This window comes from Pantherophis guttatus, chromosome 3, assembly GCF_059756535.1.
Source record: "Pantherophis guttatus breed Tessera chromosome 3, ASM5975653v1, whole genome shotgun sequence".
NCBI classification, from domain to species: Eukaryota; Metazoa; Chordata; class Lepidosauria; order Squamata; family Colubridae; genus Pantherophis; species Pantherophis guttatus.
The window spans coordinates 212,771,254-212,783,024 of record NC_142065.1 but is presented as its reverse complement, the minus strand read 5'-3'; the positions used below and the strand labels follow the sequence as shown (position 1 = coordinate 212,783,024).

Sequence of the window (11,771 nt, the reverse complement as noted above, 5' to 3'; positions counted from 1 at the left end):
ACCGTTCATCATATGATTTAGCTGCCTTTATGCAAACTTGGCTCAACATTTAGTCTTGAAGGCTGGTTTACCAGCAGTTCTGAACACTCCTTTCCGGAGAGGATTCAAAAACTAGAAGAAAGTGTAGGAAGTTAGCACCCACCCCTCTCCTCAAAGAATGAAATATTCCAGGAAATATTAAAAAAAAGGCAGAATATTATACCTCCCTGGATGAGAAATGGAGAAACATGTTTTTTAGGTGGGAAACAGACTCACTCTTAATAGCCCCTGCATCCTCAATAGCCCACAGTAGATGTCAGCACTTAAGAGATAAAGAGATAGCTAGATCTATTCATAAGCAAATGCCCAAGATCCAACAAAGGTAGGATTAGCCCTCTATCCATCTAGCAACAGAACTCACCACATGGCAGCTGGGGAGACTGCATCACCCAGCAAGGCTCAACCAAGCCTGGGACTCAAAAGACAATCTACAAAGTTACCCCTGCATCAGAGGTGGGTTTCAGCAGGTTCTGACCAGTTCTGGCGAACCGGTAGCGGAAATTTTGAGTAGTTCTGAGAACCGGTAGTAAAAAGTCCGACTGGCTCTGCCCCCATCTATTCTCTGCCTCCCAAGTCCCAGCTGATCGGGAGGAAATGGGGATTTTGCAGTACCCTTCCCTCGGAATGGGGTGGGAATGGAGATTATACAGTATCCTTCCCATGCCAAGCCCCCAAGCCACGCCCACCAAGCCATCCCAAGCCCACCAAGCCACACCCACAGAACCGGTAGTAAAAATTTTTGAAACCCATCACTGCCCTGCATGGCCGCATGGGAGTCTGACAACCAATCAGAATACAAGCTCAAATTCAAAGCCCAACGGAGGGTATAAATATCTCTCCCTCTCCCTCTCCTTCTCCCTCTCCTTCTCCTGCTCCCTCTCCTGTTCCCTTCCTCCCTCCCTCTCTCTCTCCTCCATGTGCTTTTTTGCCCAGAACCTCAAATCACGTGGTCCTGTCCACCATTAAACCATCTTTTCAAGCAGTCTCCACATTTCCAGTGTCTTTCTCTCCACTTGGAACTGAACCCAGATGGACATTTTTTTCCAACAAAAGCCTTCCCAGTACAGCAGCCTCAACAATGATTATGGGTTTTCTGGTAAAGGAGGAAAGGAAACCTACATTTAGGCAAGACTCCGAGTCTTGGTTTCAGAATCCTGGTTTGTGGAAGGAATAAAACAATTTGTCTGATATTATGTTTTGGAAACTGTAGAGGGGGTCAACATCTCCAAAAATAATAACCTCCACCGGAAGAATGAAATGCTCTTATCTCACAGAAGAGAATATTTGTAGCTCAGGGTTCAACAGAAATGGCCTTCTCTGAGCTTGGTTCTTTTCTTGCAGAGATTGATTGATTGATTGATTGATTGATTGATTGATTGATTGATTTCCTTCCTTCCTTCCTTCCTTCCTTCCTTCCTCCTTCCTTCCTTCCTTCCTTCCTCCCTCCCTCCCTCCCTCCCTCCCTCCTTCCTTCCTTCCTTCCTCCTTCCTTCCTCCCTCCCTCCCTCCCTCCCTCCCTCCCTCCCTCCTTCCTTCCTCCCTCCCTCCCTCCCTCCCTCCCTCCCTCCCTCCCTCCTTCCTCCTTCCTTCCTTCCTTCCTCCCTTCTTTATTTATTAGATTTATATTGCCGCCTATTCGCCCATGGTGACTTAAGGCAGTTTACAGAACATATTTTTTTACCATTATCATCTAGCACTAATGATGTTACCTACAGTAGTGGTTAAACTTGTGGAAGCCTTTTGGAAAAAGTGTATTTTGGAGGTTTGATGGCTAATAACACCACTTTTTTTGGGGGGAGTTTCAAGATAATCGTATTCCACTGCTGGAACGGCCTGGGAAAAGCCCAGATCTTAACCCAATTGAAAATCTATGGAGCCAACCGACTAAAGAAACTGGTTAGTCAGAAGCGACCCAGAAATAAAACCCAGTTAATAGAAGCCATCATTCAATCTTAGTTTCACATTAGAACAGCTGCAGAACTAAAAGACTTGGTTCACTCCATGGGAAGACGTTGTAAGGCCCTAATTCATGCTAAAGGTTACTCAACTAAGGATTAACTGACATGGTGATCATTTTTGTATATCTCGTTTTTTCTATGGTGATCATTTTTGTACATCTTGTTTTTTCTACGTGTTTCACTTTCCTTCTTTATACCGTAACTGCTATTCTAATAGCAAATCCTTCATAAAAGTTATGGCATTACATTCTTTATTCAATTATCTTTCCATTGATATATAATTTTATGGTACTACTACTGCCCCCCCCCCAAAAAAGTGGTGTTATTAGCTAGTTTTAGAAAATACACTCCACCCCCCCCAAAAAGGTTTCCACAATTTTGGCCACTACTGTAATTTGGTAATCAAATCAAACTAATCAAGGAGAGAAGCAACTAGAACTAAGGAGAAATTCCCTGGCAGTTAGAAAAATTAATCAGTGGAACCACTTGCCTGTAAGGCCCAGCCTCTCCCCCTTATTCAAGAAGGTAAAAAGTCTTGAAACTTGGCCCTTCAAAAAGAACCTTTTATTGAACAGGGGTGATAGCAGGGCGAAAGAGAAAGCAGGCTCTGAGGTGCCCTGAAGCCGTGCAGTTCAGTGGTGGGTTTCAAATTTTTTTACTACCAGTTCTGTGGGTGTTACTTGGTGGGTGTGGCATGGCTTGGTGGTCCTGTCACGGGAAGGATACTGCAAAATCTCCATTCCCTCTCTACTCCAGGGGAAAGTTACTGCAAAATCTCCATTCCCTCCCTACTCCAGGGGAAGGATACTGTAAAATCTCCATTCCCTCCCTACTCCAGGGAAAGGATACTGTAAAATCTCCATTCCCTCCCAACTCCAGGGGAAGGATACTGTAAAATCTCCATTCCCTCCCCACTCCAGGGGAAGGATACTGCAAAATCTCCATTCCCTCCCTACTCCAGGGGAAGGATACTGCAAAATCTCCATTCCCTCCCTACTCCAGGGGAAGGATACTGTAAAATCTCCATTCCCTCTCCAATCCAGGGGAAGGATACTGTAAAATCTCCATTCCCTCCCTACTCCAGGGGAAGGATACTGCAAAATCTCCATTCCCTCCCTACTCCAGGGGAAGGTTACTGCAAAATCCCCATTCCCTCCCAACTCCAGGGGAAGGATACTGTAAAATCCCCATTCTCTCCCAACTCCAGGGGAAGGATACTGTAAAATCTCCATTCCCTCCCCACTCCAGGGGAAGGATGCTGTAAAATCTCCATTCCCTCCCCAATCCAGGGGAAGGATACTGCAAAATCCCCATTTCCTCCCGATCAGCTGGGACTCAGTAGGCAGAGAATAGATGGGGGCGAGGCCAGTCAGAATTTTTCCTACCGGTTCTCCGAACTACTCAAAATTTCCGCTACCGGTTCTGCAGAACTGGTCAGAACCTGCTGAAACCCACCTCTGGTGCAGTTAGAATAAAGGAATTAGAAACTCCTCCCAACAGTCTGATGTGGATTCAGCCAATCCACAGGTGTGAAGATGTTATTCTACCGGCCGCTTTGGGAAAGCGATAAGGGAACTTTCTCAGGGCTATCCTTCCGCCGCCTCTCCAGCAATGGAATCCACATGGCCCTCCCTCCCGTTACATTCCCCAAGAGGTGAGAAAACGGCAGGCTGCTTAGGCGCCAGTCTAAAAGGTATAAACCAGTAATTTTCAGGATTCAGGGTATACTGGGGAGAGAAAGTCATAAAGTATAAATGCAATAGTAAATGCAAGGGTCCCACTCTTCCCCCTTGAGAAATGGCAGATTCACGGATCTGACAGCCTCCAGAAGTTGGAAATGCTCCAATACTGGAAGTTTTTAAGAAGAGGTTGGATAACCATTGGACTGTAGGGTTTCCTGCCTAAGCTGGGGGTTGGACTAGAAGACCTCCAAGATCCTGCCCTGCCCTGCCCCATCCCCGTCCCATCCCATCCCATCCCATCCCATCCCATCCCATCCCATCCCATCCCATCCCATCCCATCCCATCCTATCCTATCCTATCCTATCCTATCCTATCCTATCCTATCCTATCTAATCTATCTGCAACAAAACAGTCAAGCTCAGAAAACACCAAGGATCCCTCAGTATTCATTCTCTCTCTTTCTCCCTCCCTCCCGCTCTCCTCTGTGAGTACTAATTACATTAAGCTTCTGTGTGGCTTGAGGTGACTTTCATTAAGCCTCACCCTAAATCCAAAGAGAAGCTGGGAAGATTGCCAACATACTCAAAATAAACCACAAGAAGCTTTCGCAGGGCAGCTGAACTCCGATGACTTCCTTTGCACAGCTTTAACAGAATAAAGGAAAGGACCTTAGTGGTCTTCTAGTCCAGCCCACTTCTCAAGCAGAAAACCCTACACCATTCCAGACAAATGACTGTGCAATCTCTTTTTAAAAGCCTCCCGTGATGAAGCACCCACAACTTCTAGAGGCAAGTTGTTCCACTGATTAATTTTTCTCGCTGTTATGAAATTTCTCCTTAGTTTTAGGTTGCTTCTCTCCTTGATTAGTTTCCATCCATTGTTTCTTGTCCTGCCCTCTGATGCTTTGGAGAATAAATTGACCCCCTCCTCTTCTTTGTGGAAGCCCCTCAAAATATTGAAAGACTATGATCATGTCACCCCTAATTCCCTCTCAATTTCAAAACGAATTTCCTTCTTAAAGCTCACAGTTTAATCTGTTCAATCTGTAGGGACGTTAAAAAGCATCAAAGTGACATTCCTCAATGGTGTCACTGGAAATTTGGTCCTCTCCCCCCTGTTACAGGTAGTTCTTGACTTATGACCACAGGTGAGCCCAAATTTATGTGGCTATGCGAGACATTTAAGTGAATTTCGCCGCATTTTATGATCTTTCTTGCCATTGTTGTTAAATGAATCACTGCAGCTTTTAGTAACACGGTTGTTAAGTGAATCTGGCTTCCCCATGGACTTGGTTTGTCAGAAGGTCGCAAATGATGGTGACATGACCCCAGGACATTGCAACTGTCATAAACAGGAGCCAGTTGCCAAAAGTATTAAAGTGAATAATGTGAATAATATAATAATGTGAATGATATAGGGTCAGCTATATGATCATTGGAGGACCCTCTTTATTCACATTATTATAAGAAAGAAATGTGCTTGTTCAGAGATTACACTGTCAGCTAAATTCCATTCTTGACAACATATATCTTTTGAGGGGCCTATCTGTCAAGGATGCAGACATCCATATGAAACAAAAACTTACTTATTAATCCAAGGCCAGCCATGAATCTATGCATCAGTGATTACAGAAGAGGAGGACGTTTAACTAAAATTATCTCATGTACTATAAATTAATGTAGGAATTTAGTAATTAAAAAGTGTCCATTATCATGTAACAAATGTATGTTAACCATATATGGAAAACTGCTGTGCCAGCAGAACCCTTTGTCTTGGATATGTATAAAAGCAGTTGTATCAGAACTCTTCCTTTGTTCAGAATTGCAGATACAAATCTGGTTCTGAAACTGCACAATAAAACTGTCTCTGGCTGACCAAGGAATGTTGTTCAGTCTTCTCTTTCTACAACAGTATAAATAGAGGCGTAGAATCAAAATCACATGAAGTATTAGTACCACTTTATAAAGCCTTTAGTAAGGCCATACCTGGAATACTACATCCAGTTTTGGTCACCACATTATAAAAAAAGATGTTGAGACTTGTTGTTGAGAAAAAGTACGGAGTAGAGCAAGTAGGATGATTAAGGGCCTGGAGACAAAAATATATGAAGAATGGTTGCAGAATTTGGGTATGGATAGTCTAGAGAAAAGAAGGACTAGTGAGTAAGGGGACGGACACAGGATAGCAATCTTCCAGTATTCAAGGGGCTGCCACAAAGAAGAGGGAGTCAATTTATTTTCCAAAGCACCAGAAGGCAAGACAAGAAACAATGGATGGAAACTAATTAGAATTAGAATTCTTTATTGGCCAAGTGTGATTGGACACACAAGGAATTTGTCTTTGGTGCATACGCTCTCAGTGTACATAGAAAGAAAAGATACATCTGTCAAGAATCATAAGGTACAACACTTAATGATAGTCATAGGGAACAAATAAGCAATCAAATCATACTAGGAAACAATTAGATAGATGGATAGATGGATGGATAGATAGATAGATAGATAGATAGATAGATAGATAGATAGAATTCTTTATTGGCCAAATATGATTGGACACACAAGGAATTTGTCTTTGGTGCATATGCTCTCAGTGTACATAGAAAGAAAAGATACATCTGTCAAGAATCATAAGGTACAACACTTAATGATAGTCATAGGGGACAAATAAGCAATCAAATCATACTAGGAAACAATTAGATAGATGGATAGATGGATGGATAGATAGATAGATAGATAGATAGATAGATAGATAGATAGATAGATAGAATTCTTTATTGGCCAAATATGATTGGACACACAAGGAATTTGTCTTTGGTGCATATGCTCTCAGTGTACATAGAAAGAAAAGATACATCTGTCAAGAATCATAAGGTACAACACTTAATGATAGTCATAGGGAACAAATAAGCAATCAAATCATACTAGGAAACAATTAGATAGATGGATAGATGGATGGATAGATAGATAGATAGATAGATAGATAGATAGATAGATAGAATTCTTTATTGGCCAAATATGATTGGACACACAAGGAATTTGTCTTTGGTGCATATGCTCTCAGTGTACATAGAAAGAAAAGATACATTCGTCAAGAATCATAAGGTACAACACTTAATGATAGTCATAGGGAACAAATAAGCAATCAAATCATACTAGGAAACAATTAGATAGATGGATAGATGGATAGATAGATAGATAGATAGATAGATAGATAGATAGATAGATAGATAGATAGATATAATTCTTTATTGGCCAAATGTGATTGGACACCCAAGGAATTTGTCTTTGGTGCGTATGCTCTCAGTGTACATAGAAAGAAAAGATACATCCGTCAAGAATCATAAGGTACAACACTTAATGATAGTCGTAGGGAACAAATAAGCAATCAGGAAACAATCAATATAATTGTAAGGATACAGCAACAAGGTTACAGTCATACAGTCATAAGTGAGAGGAGATGGGTGGTGGGAACGATGAGAAGATTAATAGTAGTGCAGACTTAGTGAATAGTTTGACAGTGTTGAGGGAATTATTTGTTTAGCAGAGTGATGGCGTTTGGGAAAAACTTGTCCTTGTGTCTAGTTGTTCTGGTGTGCAGTGCTCTATACCCTCATTTTGAGAGTAGGAGTTGAAACAGTTTATGTCCAGGATGCGAGGGGTCTGTAGATATTTTCACAGCCCTCTTTTTGACTCGTGCAGTATACAGGTCCTCCATGGAAGGCAGGTTGGTAGCCATTGTTTTTTCTGCAGTTCTAATGATCCTCTGAAGTCTCTGTCTGTCTTGTTGGGTTACAGAGCCAAACCAGACAGTTATGGAGGTGCAGATGACAGACTCAATAATTCCTCTGTAGAACTGTATCAGCAGCTCCTTGGGCAGTTTGAGCTTTCTGAGTTGGTGCAGAAAGAACATTCTTTGTTGTGCTTTTTTGATGACGTTTTTGATGTTAGGTGTCCATTTTAGGCCTTGAGATATGATAGAACCTAGAAATTTGAATCAAGGAGAGAAGCAACATGGAACTGAGGAGAAACTTCCTAACAGTGAGAATAATTAACCAGTGGAACAGCTTGCCACCAGAAGTTGTGGGTGCTCCATCACTGGAGTTTTTAAAGAAGAGACCGGACAGTCACTTGTCTGAGATGGTGAAAATTTAGAATACCTTTATTGTCACTTTGAATGTACACTAACCGGCATACATTAAAATGCAATTTTGTTGCATATAGCACTCACTATCAGGGTCTCTTGCTTGAGCAGGGGGCTAGACTAGAAGACCTCCAAGGTCCCTTCCAGCTCTATTCTGATTGATTGATTGATTGATTGAGGAATACCTGTATCTCTACACCTGGAGAAGAAGAGCCGGAGATCATGCAATTGACTTCTCCATGTAGGAAGCTGGATAAGGAATCTGGAGTAACAAAGCAGGTGTGCAGAGCAGGGATGGGTTGTAATTTTTTTTACTACCGGTTCTGTGGGCGTGGCTTATTTTGTGGGCGTGGCTTGGTGGGGGGGTAATGTGACCGGGTGGTCGTGGCCAACTTTTTTTTTTTTTTTTTACTTTTAAAAGCATTTTTTCTACACCCTTAAGAGGTTGCAGAAAAAAATGCTTTGAAAAGCCTCTGCCGATCAGGCAACTCAGCTGGGATCGTCAGAGGCTTTTCAAAGCATTTTTTTTTCAACCTTTTTGGCTGAAGAGGTTGTAGAAAAAATGCTTTTAAAAGCCTCTGACGATCCCAGCTGAGTTGCCTGATCGACAGAGGCTTTCAAAGCATTTTTAAACAACCTCTTCAGCCAAAGAGGTTGCAGATAACAATGCTTTGAAAAGCCTCTGCCGATCAGGCAACTCAGCTGGGATCGCCAGAGGCTTTTCAAAGCATTTTTTTTAACCACCTCTTCGGCTGAAGCGGTTGCAGAAAAAATGCTTTGAAAAGCCTCTGACGTTCCCAGCTGAGCCGCGGGATCATCAGAGGCTTTTATTTTCACTTTTAAAAGCATTTTTTCAGCCGAAGAGGTTGTAGAAAAAATGCTTTTAAAAGTAAAAAAAAAAAAGAAAAGAAAAGCTTCTGATGAGGTGGGCGTGGTAAGCGAGCAGTGACCGGTTCGGGGGCGTGGCCAGCCAATGTTATTACCGGTTCTCGGAACTACTACAAATTTTTACTACCGGTTCTTGCGAACCGGGAGCAACCCACCACTGGTGCAGGGGTCTTTAGAGCAGACAGCATGCATGTCTAATCAAAGATTGGGTGAAAAAGGTGCCAGAAGGTTAGGCAATTTTGATTTTGGTTAGGATCTTGACAGACTTGAACTACCTAACAAAACGAAATTCAATAGTGAGAAAAGCAAGGTTCTACATTTAGGCAAGAAAAACCAAATGCACAGGTGTAGAATAGGTGGTACCTGCCTCCTTAGTATAACTGCGAGAGGGATCTTGGAGTCCTAGTGGACAATCACTTAAATATGAGCCAGCAGTGTGCTGCAGCTACCAAAAAAAAAAAGCCAATACAATCCTAGGCTGCATAAACAGAAGGATAAAATCAAGATCACTTAAAGTGTTTTAAGTGATTTTAAGTGTTTTACCATTTTATAATGCCTTGGTAAGGCCACACCCGGAATACTGCATCTAGTTTTGGACACCACGATGAAAAAAATTTGTTGAGACTGTAGGAAGCTATCACCCACCCCTCTCCTAGAAAAATGAGATATTTTAGGAAATAATAAAAAGGCAGAATATTTCCCCTAAAAGGGAGGCAGAAACTCAGCCCCCCCCTTTTGTCAATGGGCCATTAAGGCCTGGGCCAGTCTATTCTACATAACAAAAGATCTACCTCCTTCAAGCAGAGCCATAGTAGGAATTGCCCAAAGCCCTTTCATTACATCATCACCCAGCAAGGTTCAACCAAGCCTGCGACACAGACAACCTATAAAGTTACCCCTGCATGGCCCCAGGGGAGTCTGACAACCAATCAGAATACAAGCACAAATTCAAAAGCCCAGAGAGGGTATAAAACGCAGGCACTCTCAGCATCTCTGCCCTTTTCTGCCCAGGATTTCAAGCCATGTGATCCTGTTCATCGATAAACCTTCTTTCCAAGCAACTTCCATGGATCCAATGGGTTGTTCACTTGGAACTGAACCCAGAAGGATATTCCTTCCAACAAGACTCTAGAAAGAGTACTGAGAAGAGCAACTAAAATGATTAATGGCTGGAAACTAAAACAGATGAAGAACGGTTGCAGGAACTGGGCACGGCTAGTCTAGAGAAAAGAAGGACCAGGGGAGACATGATAGCAGTCTTCCAGTATTTGAGGGGCTGCCACAGAGAGGAGGGGGTCAACCAGAGGTGGGTGTCAGCAGGTTCTGATCAGGGAGGATTTTTCATCAGGTTCGCCTGATTCGCCAGTTGCGTCCCTTTCTGGATTGGGACTCGTTACGCACGGTCACTCATGCCCTCGTCACTTCCCGCCTGGACTACTGCAACGCTCTCTACATGGGGCTCCCCTTGAGGTGCACCCGGAGGCTGCAACTGGTGCAGAGTACGGCCGCGTGGGTGGTTATGGGAGCGACATGGCGTTCCCATGTAACACCCCTCCTGCGCAAGCTGCACTGGCTCCCGGTGGTCTTCCGAGTGCGCTTCAAGGTTCTAGTTACCACCTTTAGAGCGCTCCATGGCTTAGGACCTGGTTACTTATGAGACCGCCTTCTGCCACCAGTAGCCTCCCACCGGCCAGTACGCTCCCATAGAGAGGAGCTCCTCTGGGTGCCGTAGGCCAAACAATGTCGACTGGCGGCCCCCAGGGGGAGAGCCTTCTCTGTGGGGGCACCTACTATCTGGAACGAGCTCCCCCCAGAGATACGGAGGATTCTGGATCTGCGCACCTTCCGCCGCGCTCTTAAAACCTTTTTATTCCATCAGGTTGGCCTGGCCTAATTTTTCCCTTTTTCCCTTTTAAAATACAAATTTTAATTGGTTTTAATTTATTGGGGTGTTTTAAATCTGTCTTCAGCCAAATTATTTAATTTGGTGGGGTGGGAATGGAGATTATACAGTATTCTTCCCCTGCTAAGCCCACCAAGCCATGCCCACAGAACCGGTAGTAAAAAATTTGAAACCCACCACTGGGGTCAACCTATTTTCCAAGGCACCTGAAAGCCAGACAAAGAATAATAGATGGAAACTGATCAAGGAGAGATTCAACCTGGAAATAAGGAGAAATTTTCTGACAGTGAGAACAATCAACCCATGGAAGAGAAGTTTTCCTTCAGAGGTTGTGGGAGCTTCATCACTTGAGACTTTCAAGAAGAGACTGGACTGCCATCTGTCAGAAATGGTGTAGGGTCTCCCGCTTGAGCGGGGGTTGGACTAGATGACCTATAAGGTCCCTTCCAACTTTATTAATCTGTTAAAAAAAGGTCAATTCATTTTCCAAAGCATCAGAAGGCAAGACAAGAAACGCTGGATGGAAACTGATCCAGGAGAGAAGCAACCTGGAATTAAGGAGAAATTTTCTAACAGTGAGGATAATTAACCAGTGGAACAGCTGGCCACCAGAAATTGTGGGTGCTTCATCATCGGAGTCCCAAAGGAGCTTTTTTTTTTTTCAAGAGGCAACTAGACTTTCTGGTTTTTCTTTGAAGACGTTTCACTTCTCACCCAAGAAGCTTCTTCAGCATTGTGGTGCTCTCCTCTCTGGATGAGAAATGAAATGTCTTCTTCAAAGAAAAACCAGAGAGTCCATTTGCCTCTTGAAAAAACCAGATTGACAGAAAAGCAATTTATTCCCATTAGATCTGCCAGAAATGAAGGTATTTTTTTCCCCCCCATCATTGGATCTGGATCTGGAAAGATAAAAACAGCAGCAGGAAATGTTTTCGCAGCCCTGTTAAACTATGTTTAGCGTTTTGAGTCTGAAGGGAAGAATTCCAGAGGATGGAATAAAGAACGCACGACAAAAAAATGGTTTGTATGGCAGACCTTTTTAATGTTTTAACTTGAAATGTTCTGAACCATAACTTTCTAACTGACATTTTGTGATGTCGTAAGTCGCCCAGATTGGCTTGATAGTGAGGGTGGGTGGGGGTGGGGGGTGTTCCTATAGA

General features: G+C 43.1%; 2 protein-coding genes across 2 annotated transcripts in view; one reads left to right on the top strand and one right to left on the bottom strand.

Moving 5' to 3' along the window:
- Positions 1–11,771, top strand: part of LOC148114985 (uncharacterized) — a 451,234-nt gene that overhangs the window by 399,838 nt on the left and 39,625 nt on the right. The window lies entirely within an intron of this gene.
- THEM6 (thioesterase superfamily member 6) overlaps positions 11,630–11,771 on the bottom strand; it is a 9,117-nt gene continuing 8,975 nt past the window's right edge. The window contains exon 2 of the mRNA XM_087890954.1: positions 11,630–11,771. This exon is cut by the window's right edge and continues 1,460 nt beyond it. The gene's annotated coding sequence lies outside the window, so the exon portion shown is untranslated.